Here is a 14,854-nt window from a genome sequence, read left to right as displayed (position 1 = left end):
ATTGTTGAATATGAATCTGACAGACACACTTTTTTTTTTTTAAATAACATTTTTACTAACAATTATTTACTTTAGAACAAATACATGATTACAGATGCATTCAAATTATCCACATTTTTCGACATGTAGATTCAATATAAATGTAATGTTATTAAATGGAACATGCTTTTAATTGAACTTAAAAATACACAATATTTCATAATATGTGGTCTAACGTCAAAATGTTCCCAGGACTGCCCCTGCCCAATAAGGACACTCCTTCTCACACCTTTAAAAATGTGGCAGCTCTGTATGGCGTTTGAGAAAGTTTATCCAGTAAGGCGTGCAGTGTACAGTTAGCAATTTAACCAACCCTATTGTGTTAAGAATGTGTATGCATCCATTATTTTGAACCAATAACATTTTGTTTCAGTATTTACAGTGGAACCTCTGTTGAGTCAAACAGACCTGAAACATAAAAGGAGGGTTAAGTACTACAACAGCACACAGTAATTCTTAATTACTAAGACATGTGCAAAGATCCAAATAGAGTTTTGTTCAATTTCAATATCTGCAGTTGCTACATGAGGGTACTTTGAAGTCTTGCCCTTATATTCAGTAATGTACTGCACTAGCTGACTGAATCAGATAGTAACATGAAGGACAGCAAACAAAACCAGGTTGTTGCAAAGTATGTACAACGTTACCAGTTCAAGGGCACAGTGGTACTTAAGGTGAACCAGTGTTGCAAGTATTATGTCGTTAACACTGAAACACCTGTAAGCATTGTAAGCCATGTAGCAAAATCATCTTAACAGGGTCAATTGTGTTGAATAAGCAAAGATGCTTTCAACCTGAATACTCTTCACATCTACTGAACCTTTGTGTTGTGATAAATAATACACATTATTAGTGTTGAAATAGCGAGCTTCTTGTATCATTTTCAATATCGGAAGGATCTACGGTGCGTATTTTACAGCCTGGATTGCTTTGACGATTGCACGGTAATTACAGTACAGGCGACCTCATCTCTGGTAATTACAGTTGTCACCATCGATCCCATTAGCCTGTATAACTAACTGCACCAAGACAAGGCTGACTATCCATGCTTAATCCAGGCTGTCGTTCTCAGTTTGCATTAGCTCTTCTTATTGCTGTTTACTTCCCACTGCAGACAAAGAAATGTAAGATGCATGTGTTTAGTACAATTATTAATCTAAAAGTAGAAGATCAGGAAATAGAACATAAACAAAGGATCACTTTGCAGTGGAATCTGGGGATTTCAAATAAAGATAAAAACCAGGGAAGTCAACGTTTTATTTAAGTTTTATTTAGCTATTCTGTATGTTTGTATAGAAGATGACGATAAGTTCAGCTCAATTTGCAATTATATATAGTTGATATAATCAAATTGCTGAGCAGTAACTTATAAATATGTATTGCTATTTATTTTGTTGTGAACTTATTTTTCAAACTACACACCTGTCTTAAATTACTTAAGAAACTTCAGATATAGAGATTCATTAAAATTTTTTTTTTTTTTTGTAACATACCCTGGATATAATGGTAACGTGCTGGCCTGATTCTTTCTAAAGCACATTGTTTTCCACTATATTTGAGTGGCATGGCATGGTCTTTGTATCAGAGTCTTTGTATCAGAGCTTTTCTTCCAATTGAGCAAAAATTCAACATTCTGTTTCTTTTTGAGTGAATGGATGTATATAAATAGCTCAGGGGTTCGACTAGGTGAAATGCCTGTGGTTTACATGTCTGTAGATCAGTAAGGACAGAGAAAGACAAAGATAAATCCACACACAACAAGATAAAATGATTACACTTACAGGTTGTATAAAGACTGCATAACATAATTAATTACATCAAGCTAATGACAAAAGGTTTGTGCCAGCTGAATAATTTAACATGTAGTAAATATTTTTAAAAGAATATATATATATATATATATATATATATATATATATATATATATATATTTTTTTTTTTTTTTTTTTTTAGGGTATTAGGGTACTTCAGTCTAAAGTGCCCTTCATTTTCCCAAATATATACATTATTTATTAAATATTTACTGCATGTTGAAAATTATTCAGATGAGCCGTCTTAATTATCATGACATATACAATACATATTGAACTTATAACAGACATGGCAGCTATTATGGTTGCCAACTCAAATGCAAAATCTATTTTATTTACTATACTACTTCATGAAGACATACAACAAATCTACAAATAATCTTAACCACTTTCTGTCAATAGTAGTAAAAACGGGGAAGGTAGACTGGAACTATTAAACTCCAACAATGTGTAGAATACGGACCAAAAATGGTTTAAAACATATAAATAAATCTGAACTCTATAATGAACACTGCGTTTAGGGTGTGATGTCTAGCCCTAGATGTAAACGATGCAGAAATCTGCATTAAAAAAACAATACAATTGTGAGACAGAGAAATATTAAAAAAGAAAGATTATTTCTATACTGAACTGAAATTAAAAAATATAAAACCAGAAGACATTTTATTATATCTTCAATAGATAATAATAACAAAACTAAAGTCACCCACTGTTTGGTACATATATGGTACATGTAATGGACTCAGATGCCCACAGATGGTGTGGCAGCATACCAGTTCTGGAATAAGACCTTTTACAAGCAGTCATCTAGATGCGTGCCAGCTGTGAAACCAGTAAGTAGGTAAATACAATAGAACAGTTTAAAAGGGGGCTGGGTGGCACAGTGAATTGTAAGTGGTACAGTAGATATACTCTTTCACATTTGGGTCACCATATCCAGTCCAGCTAAGGTCAGTAGAAAGTGAAAGAGATTCTGATCTGGTGATGGCTTCTGGGGGCTGGTGTTAAAGGGGTTCTCTGTTGGTGCAGAGAATGAACAGATCTACACAGGCCTCTGTGGGTCAAAGCAGAGGCTCATAGGTGGGGCAGTCTGTTTGGAAGCTTGATCTGTTGTTGACCATTCTAAAAGCTCCCAAGATATGTTATGAATGCAGGTTTAGGCCTGCCCTACACCCCCATGTCTCTGATGACTGATTGCGAGTGAAAGCAGGTCATTAATATTGCTTTTTGTATGCAAGGGCAGGGTTAAAGTCTGACACCCACACTGATGTCAGCCTTTTCCAGTTAGTAGTAATCGCATACTGTACTACTAGAATTAAGTGCCAAGATCAATCTTTTTAGGAAGGTGGAAAAGGCTTGTATTTCAATAGGTTATTCTTCCCTTTTCTGGGTTTCTTGTAGAGCAACATCTGTTTTTTAAACCTTACAAAGTGTAATTTATTGTACCTGGGGAAAGGAAATATCAAAAGGCAGTTTACATTAGTGGTAGGTCATACAGCACAGAAACAGCGAAAGCATATACAAATTGTTGTGATGCCTTCATTAGCGTGAGAAGCTAAATTCTGATTAAGGTTAAATAGTACATTTCTAAAGAGAACTTGTTCTTAAGAAAAATACTAATCATTTTCAAAAAACCCCAATTTGAAAGCAGTGGACCGTGGTTTTTTTTTGACCTAGACTAAAATTTGGGAAATTGTAAAATGCTTCATTATATAAAACTTCCTGTTCACATAAGTTTAAATAGTTTAGATTTTCTTGTGCTGAACAAGCCATTTATAGCACAAAATTCTTATTTTGTTCCATTTGCCAACTCCCAAACTGACCACAGTTTTACTGGCTGTTTTAAAGATATTGATAAACATGAGCATGCTGTGAATGAAATGAGAATATCTTCTGGCACAGTTTGGGTGGTGAATGATTGATCCCATGTGGCTTAGCAAGTTCTGCATATCAACTAGGACTGACCATTTTTTCACATGCTCCCTCCCCTTGAGAGCCCTTATATGCAACACTCTGACTATTAATGATATTTCGTGCGAGTGCTGTAAAATCACATCAGGGCACTTAAAGTTCACAGCTGCAAAGAAACTTGTTTGCATGAGAAGGATTCATTTTCCACGACTCCTTCCTACATATGCGTTTAAATCTGAAGCCCAATTACGCCGAGTCATTACAGGGGCACAAAACCACAGTTCTGAACTTGCCTCTGCACAACGCATGGTTAGCAACCAGATGGCATCGCCAGCGCAAGTCTCTTTGTATTTCTGCTTGACCATTTAGAAAGGACATTTTTAAAATGACCCCGCCCCTTCCTTAAAATATATAATTTGCGGTGTACCAAACAAATTGTGCTGTTTGCAGTGAAGGGTAGATTCCCATGCACAGTTAACACACCATCTGTAGCGTATATTCCAGAGCATCTGGGGGTGGCCTCTATACAAGATAGCACATAAAACAAGGCGGACGCTCTTTTTTTACATATAAATGAAAGTCATTTTGTTGGCGTTTTACAAACTCTCAGGAGGGGAGGCTTGCACTGACCATCTGAAAGCTGCTAAAGTACACAATAATACCATTCTGTGAATACAACTAGCCCCAAAACAAGAGCTCACTAGAGAATGTCAGCATGTTGGCTCATATTAAATGAGGAAACGCTGTTACTAGAGCAGCGCAAGCCATCAGGACCAGAGTCTACACTTACCAAACCCATCTTCCTGTGGGAACTGTGCACTTTACAATGGCTTATATGGAACAAACCATTACAATATTATATATATATATATATATATATATATTTTTTTGCAATTTATTCACAAATCAAGTTTGCGGTTAAGAAGCTGAAAATCTGCCTCCCGTTTATAAACTCTACTCACCAGGGTAGACCCTTCAGAAAAATAATATATATTTTTCAAGTGACCTAGAGGCAGCAATCAAAGACATACGCAATCATACTGTACACTAGTTCTGAGTAAATTAGCTAGACATTCCATAATAACATGTCACGTTTAAAAGAATCAGAAAGTAAATAGCATCCAGCCATCTACGAAGTATCCTTCGATTCTCTCTAACATGCATGAAATGGGGGCAGTTTTCATGCCACATAGGTCTAATATTTCCTTTAGTCTGATCTCACAAAACACAAGAGATAAAATATGCATACATGATATGATATGTTTTTGTTTTTTTTAAACAATTTCAGTACCCATTTAAAAGGGCATCATATCCTATGCATGTACCAAACACATAATTAACTGTAATACATAATTAATAGTAATTGTTTTTGTTTTATTACAGCCCAAGTCAGACGTGAGCTGATAGGAGTGTAGCATTCGGATCCATACCGTTTGCTCCAGGTCATAAGTGACACACACACACACACACACACACACACACACACACACGTCTCTCTTACGAATCACTGCAGGCAGTGTCTGAACGCTAACCCAACTCCCCCTTTATGATCAGGCATTTAAAGTAACTTAAAAAGAGCTTTTTTGTTTTAATGAAGCCCTCATCAAGATCTTGCAGCTGCAGTCGCAAACAATCAGGCTGAACACTCCTTAATTGGATGGTAACTGGATACCACGTCAAATTCCTCCCTGACTCAAAGGCTGCTAGTTCGTTGAGCCACTCCTCCAGATACAGCCACAAGCACATAGATGTCTAGGTTGAGTCTCAAGCACTCATTACTAAGCTCAGTCTACATCAGGAGTATCCTTTATAGTCTGGCAGTGGTTATGTATGTGTCATTGCATGCTTTCAGATAAATAAGTACAACATATAGTCTATGAATTTGCAAGCAAACTTTTTTTTCCCCCAGGCTCCGTTTTCCAAAACAGTTTCCGTAAATGTCACGAAACCAATCCTTAAAATTACACCATGTTAAAACAATTTTACCTAGGAATAAAGTGTTGCCATGAAGTAAAAGAAGGAGCACTCACCCTTTTTATATAAATGTTTCCCTGCAGAACCAAAGCATAAAAAACAAACTGTCAGCATGAGATATGAATGCATTTAAATGTTTCAGGATCAATAATAACTGTGCTCTCAACAGCATAAATAATTATTTTGATTAAGTAACGTATGTGAAAATGTTTCCATCAACTCTGAGAGACAGCTTCATTGTTCCTCCAAAACAAACACTGTTCTGAATTGGTTTCTAAATTAAGCTTCACAAAAACACAAAAAAACATTGTGTATATAAAAAGCCATACTTTGGGCGGCCTGCATTGTGATTTGTCACAAAACGCAGTGCACGCAATCCAAGCACATTATATAAATGCCATGATAATGGCACATTGAAAAGGGCGGAGGTGGAGGCTTGTAAGCAGGACAACTGGGTTTCAAAGGTTAGCAAGAGAAAAACAAAATGTTTTCAGACACTTTATTCAGGCTTAAATAATGGAAACGGCTGGGAAGGGTGTTAAGAATAAAATGAGTTTGCTTAAAAAAAAAACACACACACAACATGGAATAAATTACTGCTAAACATGGCTCAACATGTCAAAAAATGTAACTTGAACTACAATATATGCATCAAATACTAAAACCTAATTTACTCCTGTAAAAAAAAAAAAAAAAAAATATATATATATATATACATATATATATATATATATCCTGTATTTCTTAACCCAAAAAGGCAAAGAGACATGAAATACCCTTTGTTCCTTTATAAAAGGAACAAGTCTGTATACAGACAGGAACTAAACCAGAATTCTACAGGACAAATAATGGATTAAGTTTAAGACAGATTTGAGTGGTCAGAAGGCTGTGTCGACTAATCTGTCAAGAAAGCTCCAATAAGTTCAGAGCCCATTTAAAATAAATAAATAAATAAAATAGGACAATGGTTGCATATACAGAAGAAAAAACTATTGGGTCCTGTAGCAAGTGAAACTAGTAAGTAGCAGTGATTTTGCTAAGCATTTGTAACCATTATATATAATATTAAATGATATAAAGTGGAATTATGTTTGTTATAAATACAATTTTGGTGGTTAAATAAAAAATGATGTTACAGCAGGAAAATACAATCTGCATCTAAAAATATGTTAACCTTAACCTTTAATTTGATAATCAATAAAACACTATTGCATTCAAAGGTCAAACTAAGATTAAGATTACTACATGTTTAAATACCTGTTGGTTTATTATCATAGCAACACATATGATAAGACCTTAATCCTGTTGCAACCTGTAGTAAATAACTCCTTTAAATCTGGGTGGAGACACATGAGGAATATTGGGAGCTGAAGTCCAAACCCTAATCCTTGATATAGACAAGCAGCTCCATTTTACAATGCCTATAGCGTTAAAACAAAACACCAAAACAGAATATAACATTTGTCAATACAATGCATGAGTTATATGTAGTATAAATTATCTAAGACAAATAAAGAACAAAATATCAAAGCACAAAGAATTAGTTAGAATTCAAGATGTAGCTTCCTCATGCCCCAAGCTAAGACATAAACTAGGGCAGTTAATGACTTCAGCAGCCTATCTTAGAAATTAAACTCTAAATCTGCTGTTTATATTAACTATAATGGATTTTAATTAATTTGATCCAATGTCTTGGTGATCTTACCAACCCCAAACTGAAATATACAGTCATTAGCTTGCCATTAATAGGTTGATAAAAGTAACACATTTATTTAGTACAGGAATGTAGCCTGTGGAGTTTTACGCTTCTTCTGTGAAAGTATAATTTGCAAGACAATGACAAAAAGCGTCTGCAAATAGACATGCTAAAGTCTTACTATTCTTACCTGCATTTCAAAAGCTATTGCCTACTTATGGTTGAAAACAAACAAGGAAGGGAGGGAAGGGAAACAGGTTGAGAGATTGCACATTATACTTGTTACCCGTTTATCAATGCAATATGGTACTACTTAGCATATCAATTGGGCAAAACTATGAGACCCTCTAATTTATACCACATCTGCAGTTATTTTGAGAACTACACAAATAATAGCAGGGGTCAGTCTCTATTGTTTTTGGTATAACATAAAAACCTTGACTCACGTTAGCTGGTTTCCCCTCATTAAAAACACTTTCATTTGAAGTGGTATTCACATTGCACAATTTTTTTCAGGGCCATTTCTTGGAGTTGCAGGCGCAGATTTTTAAATCTGTGACAGAAATGGATTTTATTTACTATCGTTAAAAAAACACAAAACTGAAATTGAACAGTAATGAGGTAGGGCAGAACTTCCAGTCAATGATTCTCCTAGTGGTGGTAGGGCATTTGATGAAGGTACTTTATATTAATGTAATAAATAATAACATAAGGGGGGTTTCTTTGTACTTTTCCATATTACATTTTGTCAAAGAATACACTTTTATATTGTATCTACTCATCAATAAAATTACTTTTTCTAATAACTACGGTAATTAATTTCAGTTTCCCTAATTGCTAGTCAATGCAGTACAAGAGCCAAGCAAAATAAAATCGCATATTCAATTAGAATTAACGACTCCAGTTTTAATGGGATTTAGCATACCTTCACGCAGGCAACCCCCAGGTTAATTATCCAACCGTATGCTGCTTCCTATTCCTACCCACTCCTGTCAGTAGGCCTGCCTTCATGTGTGAATGTAATAAACAGTGAACACTACAAGGCCAATTACATCTATGTACATCATTAATAGTTTTGTGAAACATATTCCTCCATAGAAGAACATCCTGCTGCTACAACAGTTCACTTTCAATCAATGTAATATTGTGCAGATGTACAACTTATTTCTGCAGCATGCACATATTATGGAGAAACGAGGTACTTGGTGGAAAAAAAAACACAGACAGTTGCCTCTTGTAGCCGTCTTGATAAACTGTGATAAATTGATTTGTTTTCATGCACAGAAAGGTGTCAGGCCAAAGGGGGAATTTATCACAGTTTTCTCTTGGCCAGTACAACCTATTTATACATTTTCTTTATTCATGGAACACTCTCCCTGGCGTTTATCCCATAGATAAGTTAGTGAAATGATCCAAGAAGGCTGGGGGAAGTGGGCACTGCAAGCAGTCAATGTTATGTTTATTTTTTTTTTGTAGCTAAACTTTTCTTCAGCCCAGAATTTGTTTGGATTTTTCAACAGGTTCATTATCTTTACTACTAAGACAGCAATGTACTTTTTTTAAAAAATTATTTATTTATTTATTACTTGTTTTGTCTTTTTTTTTTCTAGCGAAGATGAAAAACCACCTGGGACTAATTGATGCAGTAGAGATTCTATATAGGGATAAAATTGTCAAGGGAATTGGGCTAAATCTTGAAAAGCCTGTCTTAAACATTGATAACAGTTTGATCAATAAGGTGAAAATTTCCTCTAGCTATAAACCCTTGATCAATTGTAGGGAAATGCTATCCCTGTGAGATAAAAGTCAATCAATTCTGACCCCAAGCAATTCATTTTTTCTTTTTTTACTCCAAACACAGTTGGTTCACTGATATTCAGACAGCACACTGGTTACTTAAAAATATTTTCAACATTTTGTGACTGGTTAAAAAACTAGGAGGGGGGGGGGGGGGGGTCCCCGAGTGACTCACCTGGTAGAAGCAGAGCCGTGTAATGGCAAAGATGAGTCATACAGCACAGGTTCGCATCCTGGCTGTGCGAAGTAGGCTGGTCTTTGCTGGGGACACTGAAGGCAGCATAGCATTGGCTCTGGAGCTCCCGTGTGTTAGGGAGGCAAAACCGGCAAACCCTGGTGGCCTGGCGCACAGTGAGCTCAAAAGGCGGACACCTACCGGGCTGGCCTTTGTTCTCCAGAGGTCGGTAGTTGGCTGACATCTGCCCTAGAGTTCCTGGGTGAAAAAGCAAGCTGGCTTGGTCGTGGGATCGGAGGACGCCCGCTGAACCTTCGGGTCTCCTGAGCCATGTGGGGAATTGCTGCGGTGAGGGGGAAAGCGATTGGGCATTCCAAATTGGGAGAAAAATCGGGAGAAAAATCAGGAAAAATCATACTTGGATACACGAAATAAAACAAAATTAAAAATAGGAAGTGCAGTATGACAGACAACAAAAACTGCAGTCTGCTAGATTTCCCCGCTGGCTTTTGTTAATTAAACAACTCATAATAATGATAATAAAAAACAGGTTCCAGCTTGTCTAATAGCATAACCTGTTGAGGCTGGATTCAAGTCCCCAGCTGATCTTTTTTCTTTTCTTTTTTTTTTTAAATCGATATTTGAAAACCAAAGGACAGCTGCCCATCTGTACAGCACTTGGAATAGGATAGTTGATAGTTGTCCTATTCATATTGGATAAACATTTCCTAACACTACTTGTTAATTGTGCCCCAGACATGAAAGGTACAGTAGCTTGATTAAGCCAACAACAATGTCCTGATGAAACCTGTTGTGTTTATTATTATCAAAAATGGGTTATAATGTTACAAGTCATACTTTAGACTATAAAATCCATTGTTTTAGAATTAGGTCATGAATCTTAAGCAAACAATTCTAGTAGGTACATGCTGTAAATTGTAAATATTGTTTTGGAGAACACTTGTGTTTATGTGGCAAAACAATTGAAATGAAACACTAAAACATGGTTATAATCTGTTCATGTGCAGGTATAAATACACACTCATTTGCAATGCAGATCCAATCCACTGCACACATCCAATCCACTGCACACATCCAATCCACTGCACACATCCAATCCACTGTACACATCCCATCCATGCCGCTGCTATTTTGTAAGCTCAGTAATAATAGCTGAATGCAAAATAAGATTTATACTGCCAATACTAAAAACCACTAACAGCATACTGTATAATAGGGGATAATTCTTCAAAACCAAACATATCTCAACCTGTATCAGAAGAACCATAGGCCACTATGCACTTACTTTCTCTAGTTAAGTAACATTTAACACGCCTCTTCAATTTAGAAAGAAACCAACAGTTCAATACAAAAGAATGTAAAATGTATGTTAACAACAGCAAATGTATAGAGTAGTATTCCAGGGTATCCCACAAAAAAGTCTTTTCTTATTAGGACAGCACAATAGGAGTACAATAACAACTGGCTGTAGTGCTGATTTTACTGGTTTGTGTTTGCAATACTGTATAGCTCTATGGACTAGAATTAATCTTCTGAAATTAAACTGTTTTGAACAGACAAGAAAATACCTGAAAGCCAGATTTCTTTGATGTATGGATTTTATAATACGATAATGGAACTTTAATCTGATATGGGGGGGATACACAATGCAGAATAAACAACAGAGAAAATCTTGTTCTTAAAAGTATTCAGTTTTCTTGCTACACTTAGGCATTATTGTAATACTGTTATAATCCTAGATGGCCACCCAATGTACTAGTCTCTGGGAAGTACCTTGTTTTTGCTTCAGTTTTGGGGAATGTGCATAGGATTGGATGGATTATATTTGCAATACTGAATTAAATTACATTAAAATGAACTGAAACAGGTTCAGACACACAGAGCACTTTAATGCATGCCTAACTAATATTTTGCATTACACATACAGTTACATTGATTATAACTGGCTTGCCGTTATAATGCTAGACAACAAACATATGGCTATGGATTGGAAGAAATTGAGCCTTAAGTGAAGATGACCCAAAAAATATATTATTGTATATTAAAATACTCTACAGAACGATCTGCTCACAGGCACATTGCTCACTCCAACACGCAGTATATAACTGTAATGTGAGTTACACACGGACCAGGACAGTAAGGAATCTGTACAGGAATATTAAAGCCAAGTGTGACAGACGAACAGGAAGAAGAGACAACAGCAAAGAAAATGGCACTTTTTTTGGTACACACATAATGGAAGATAGGTCACTGGGGCTCCCCTCATTCCCAAAAACCTTATTTTCAAGAGATCAAAACAAAAGCAGACCAAATAAGATAGAGGAAGTGCTGGAACACACTGCATATTAACAACTACCTTCAAACCAAAACTGTGCATTTCATGGAAAAAATGGGCCAGAGATGGTACGAATGTAACAAGTCTGTTTTTCTAATTTTATTTTGTACTCGTAATTGATATATATATATATATATATATATATATATATATATATATATATATATATATATAAAAACTTACAGCATTATGTCTACACTAACCATTCTAATACACTATAAACCTCATTTCATTGTATGCATGCATTTACATGATTTAGACACTGTTTTTCTTTTACTTTTCACATTTAGTGATTACTGAGTCAAATAATGTTGTATTGCAGTACGTTTAAAAGAACTCTGTATTCCTGTGTTACATATGCTCTGCGGCATGACTGTTGACAATCTGCAAATTCATTAAGAACCTTTTTTTTTTTTTTTAACACTTAAGTGAATGGTGCTCATCCATCACATGAGTGTGCTAAAGTGTGCCCAGGCCATCTGCATGGACACTCCACCCTTATAAATCAGGCCAGAGTCTGGACCCCCTCCCACAGTTAACTGTAGGACAGGGGTTTCCGTTGGTCTACCGGGGGAGGTAAAATCCAGGGCCACCACCTCTGCTTATCATAATGCACTACAGATGTTCACTCTGTGTAGTCCAGTAGTACATTAGGCTTATAAGCAAAGCCACATCCATACTGTATGTATGTATATGTTACCAGAATCTAGAGCACAAAATGTAATAGCAGTCCATCAAATAATTAGTATTTACATTTCACGAAGATAAAAAACAAAACTTGCTTTAATGTACTGCAGTTAAATTAGCAACATAGTGTTTGTTGTAAAAGTTTCCGAATACAAATCAGGATGGTTAATTTAAAACATAACAGGATATCACATCATTAAAATTGCCCTGATCTGCAATTACATGAACTGAAGATGTTGACAAGAAAGCCTAAGAAATATGCTGACAGCAAGCTCCTGAAGCTGTGGGCTGTCTTGTAAGCATAACAAACTGAACTAGAGGGAACTAAACACTGAGTTGTAATAGGGTTGTCTCTTGTGGAGCCATGTGCACATGTCACTTCATTTAATGCATTACACCAAGTAAAATTCTACTGTATTCTTCTTCTTGTTCAAACAGTGATAATAACTATGGATTTAAATACATTCTACCATTATCTCTAACCCCAAAAGGATGTAATCCTATTCAAATCCCTTGACAATCATGCATATATCATTAAAACATACTAAAGGGTGTTTTTTAGAGTCGCCATTTCAATTCAATAGATATGAGGGTTAATATTTCATAGTTTCTGATTCCTGAACGTAGCACAGAAACCTGATTGTTTTTTCCTGTCACATTATATATAAAAACCTGTGATTATACTTTTGTATAGCAACAAATATCTACTCAGTATAGTCCTTTAACGTTCTCCTGTCAGCTGCATTACATTGGGGATAACAAATTGACATGCTAATACTGATTGAAAATTATTATGCTATGCAATGTAATGTCAGGGGCTTTTGGAGAGAAAAAAGCAACCAAAATTTTTTAAACAAAAAGTATTGCCCTAAGGAATAATGAACACAAAACAAAAACTAGATTACCTTTAGGGAATGTTCACATGTATTCAAGGTATCATTTAGGGAATACAGAGATATGTTAAACCCTATGTTACTAAAAATATGAATACCATCAGCAGCTAGAAACTCACACTGCAAACAGAACACTAGGAAATAAGACCTAACTGGGAGCTCCTTATGACAGCCAATGCTGTTTCCAAATTATCTTAAAACAGCCAAAAGGAAACCAAAAAGCCAGAAAATAAATAATCATTTTACAAGATTTTTTTTTTTCAGACTTCATATTTATTATGTGTTAAGACAGCACTAAAAATTGCATTTTTTTTTAAGGTAATAAATTCCTTAAACATAATGTATGCTGGTGGTGTCTGTATTTTCTAGTCAAGGAGGATACATGCGATTACAGGTTCTGTGTATGTGTATGTGTAATCATAAGCAAACAACCCTTCCTGGCACTAGATTAATGTATTTTCTGTTGCTATGACACACCCTATTCTCTTCACACGCACACTCTCACTCACCTCCAACGTGTTTTTTTTTACCTCTAATCACATAGCATTTGAGTTCTTTATAAAACTGCATTTATGTGTGACTGAACTGTAAGAATCCGTCAACCTTATAACCTTATGCAAAGAAAATCATGTTGGATCTTGTCTTCTGCAAATCAGAAAACTCACCTTGAAAACAGGAAACAGGTAATGGACCTAGCTAAAATGCTTACACCCACTGCGCACTACTGCCACACACTAATGCTTTATGAACAGCATAAAAAACCGTTCCTTTTGTGTTCATTTTAAATATTACCCCAAAGCAACTTTATTTAAAAGTATGAGGGACACTAGATAGAGAAGAGCACAAAGTGTTTTGCACTGATGCTGCACAGTATCTAGCAGTGAAAAAGAGCCTTGCCAGGAGATCGCACAGGATTTATATTCTTTGGCAGGAGCTGAATGTGTAAAGCAAGCTGGAGTCTGAACAATTGAAAAAAAAAAAAAAAAAAGTGTCTCCTCAGTGACCGCTCCACATCATCCCCACTGAAAACAAATCTGTTAAAGATTTTACAGCATGCTTATTTGAGCTGGGGGATGGGAAACAGAAGGGGGGGGGGCGCACCACTGGGTCACAGTGAACTGGGGGCCTCTCTCTCGCAGTCAAGCAGGGAAAGAAGCCAACATCTACATCTTGGAGAAAGCAGGAGGAGAAAGTATTGGGGGAGGGACTCGAGGCAAAGCCTGGCTTATTGGTAGGCAGCCGGCTGCCCTCTTGATGGATCGACTCGAAATGGATCGAATTACACCATTTGCCGTGCATCAGTTTGTTTTTCTCCTGGCTTGTTGCACTGCAAGAAGTTGAGAATAACGAAGTTTCGTTTTGGAACTAAACAAACGGATTTTTTTTTAATTTTTTTTAAAGAAAACGAAAAAATTCAGATGAGGTAAGTCGTGTCTTTGGAACGGTACTTTGCAATGAAAACTAATTGATAATGCTGCGGTACCCGAGGGGAGCACATTAGAGCCGTGTTGCTGC

At 36.0% G+C, this 14,854-nt stretch overlaps 1 protein-coding gene across 6 annotated transcripts in view; it reads left to right on the top strand.

Annotated features, from left to right (window-relative positions):
• LOC117428170 (semaphorin-6D-like) overlaps positions 1-14,854 on the top strand; it is a 79,908-nt gene that overhangs the window by 48,834 nt on the left and 16,220 nt on the right. For 2 of the 6 annotated variants that reach the window (XM_058995136.1, XM_034046908.3), the window contains exon 1: positions 14,464-14,762. The exons of 2 other annotated variants lie outside the window; for them this stretch is intronic. The gene's annotated coding sequence lies outside the window, so the exon portion shown is untranslated. Of the gene's footprint in view, positions 1-14,463; positions 14,763-14,854 lie in introns of those variants that run through there. 2 more of the 6 variants (XM_058995138.1, XM_058995137.1) reach the window with 1 other exon arrangement.

Source organism: Acipenser ruthenus, chromosome 21, assembly GCF_902713425.1.
Source record: "Acipenser ruthenus chromosome 21, fAciRut3.2 maternal haplotype, whole genome shotgun sequence".
Classification (NCBI taxonomy): domain Eukaryota; kingdom Metazoa; phylum Chordata; class Actinopteri; order Acipenseriformes; family Acipenseridae; genus Acipenser; species Acipenser ruthenus.
Note: the sequence above shows the minus strand (reverse complement) of the source record. Positions and strands in the feature narration are given on the sequence as shown.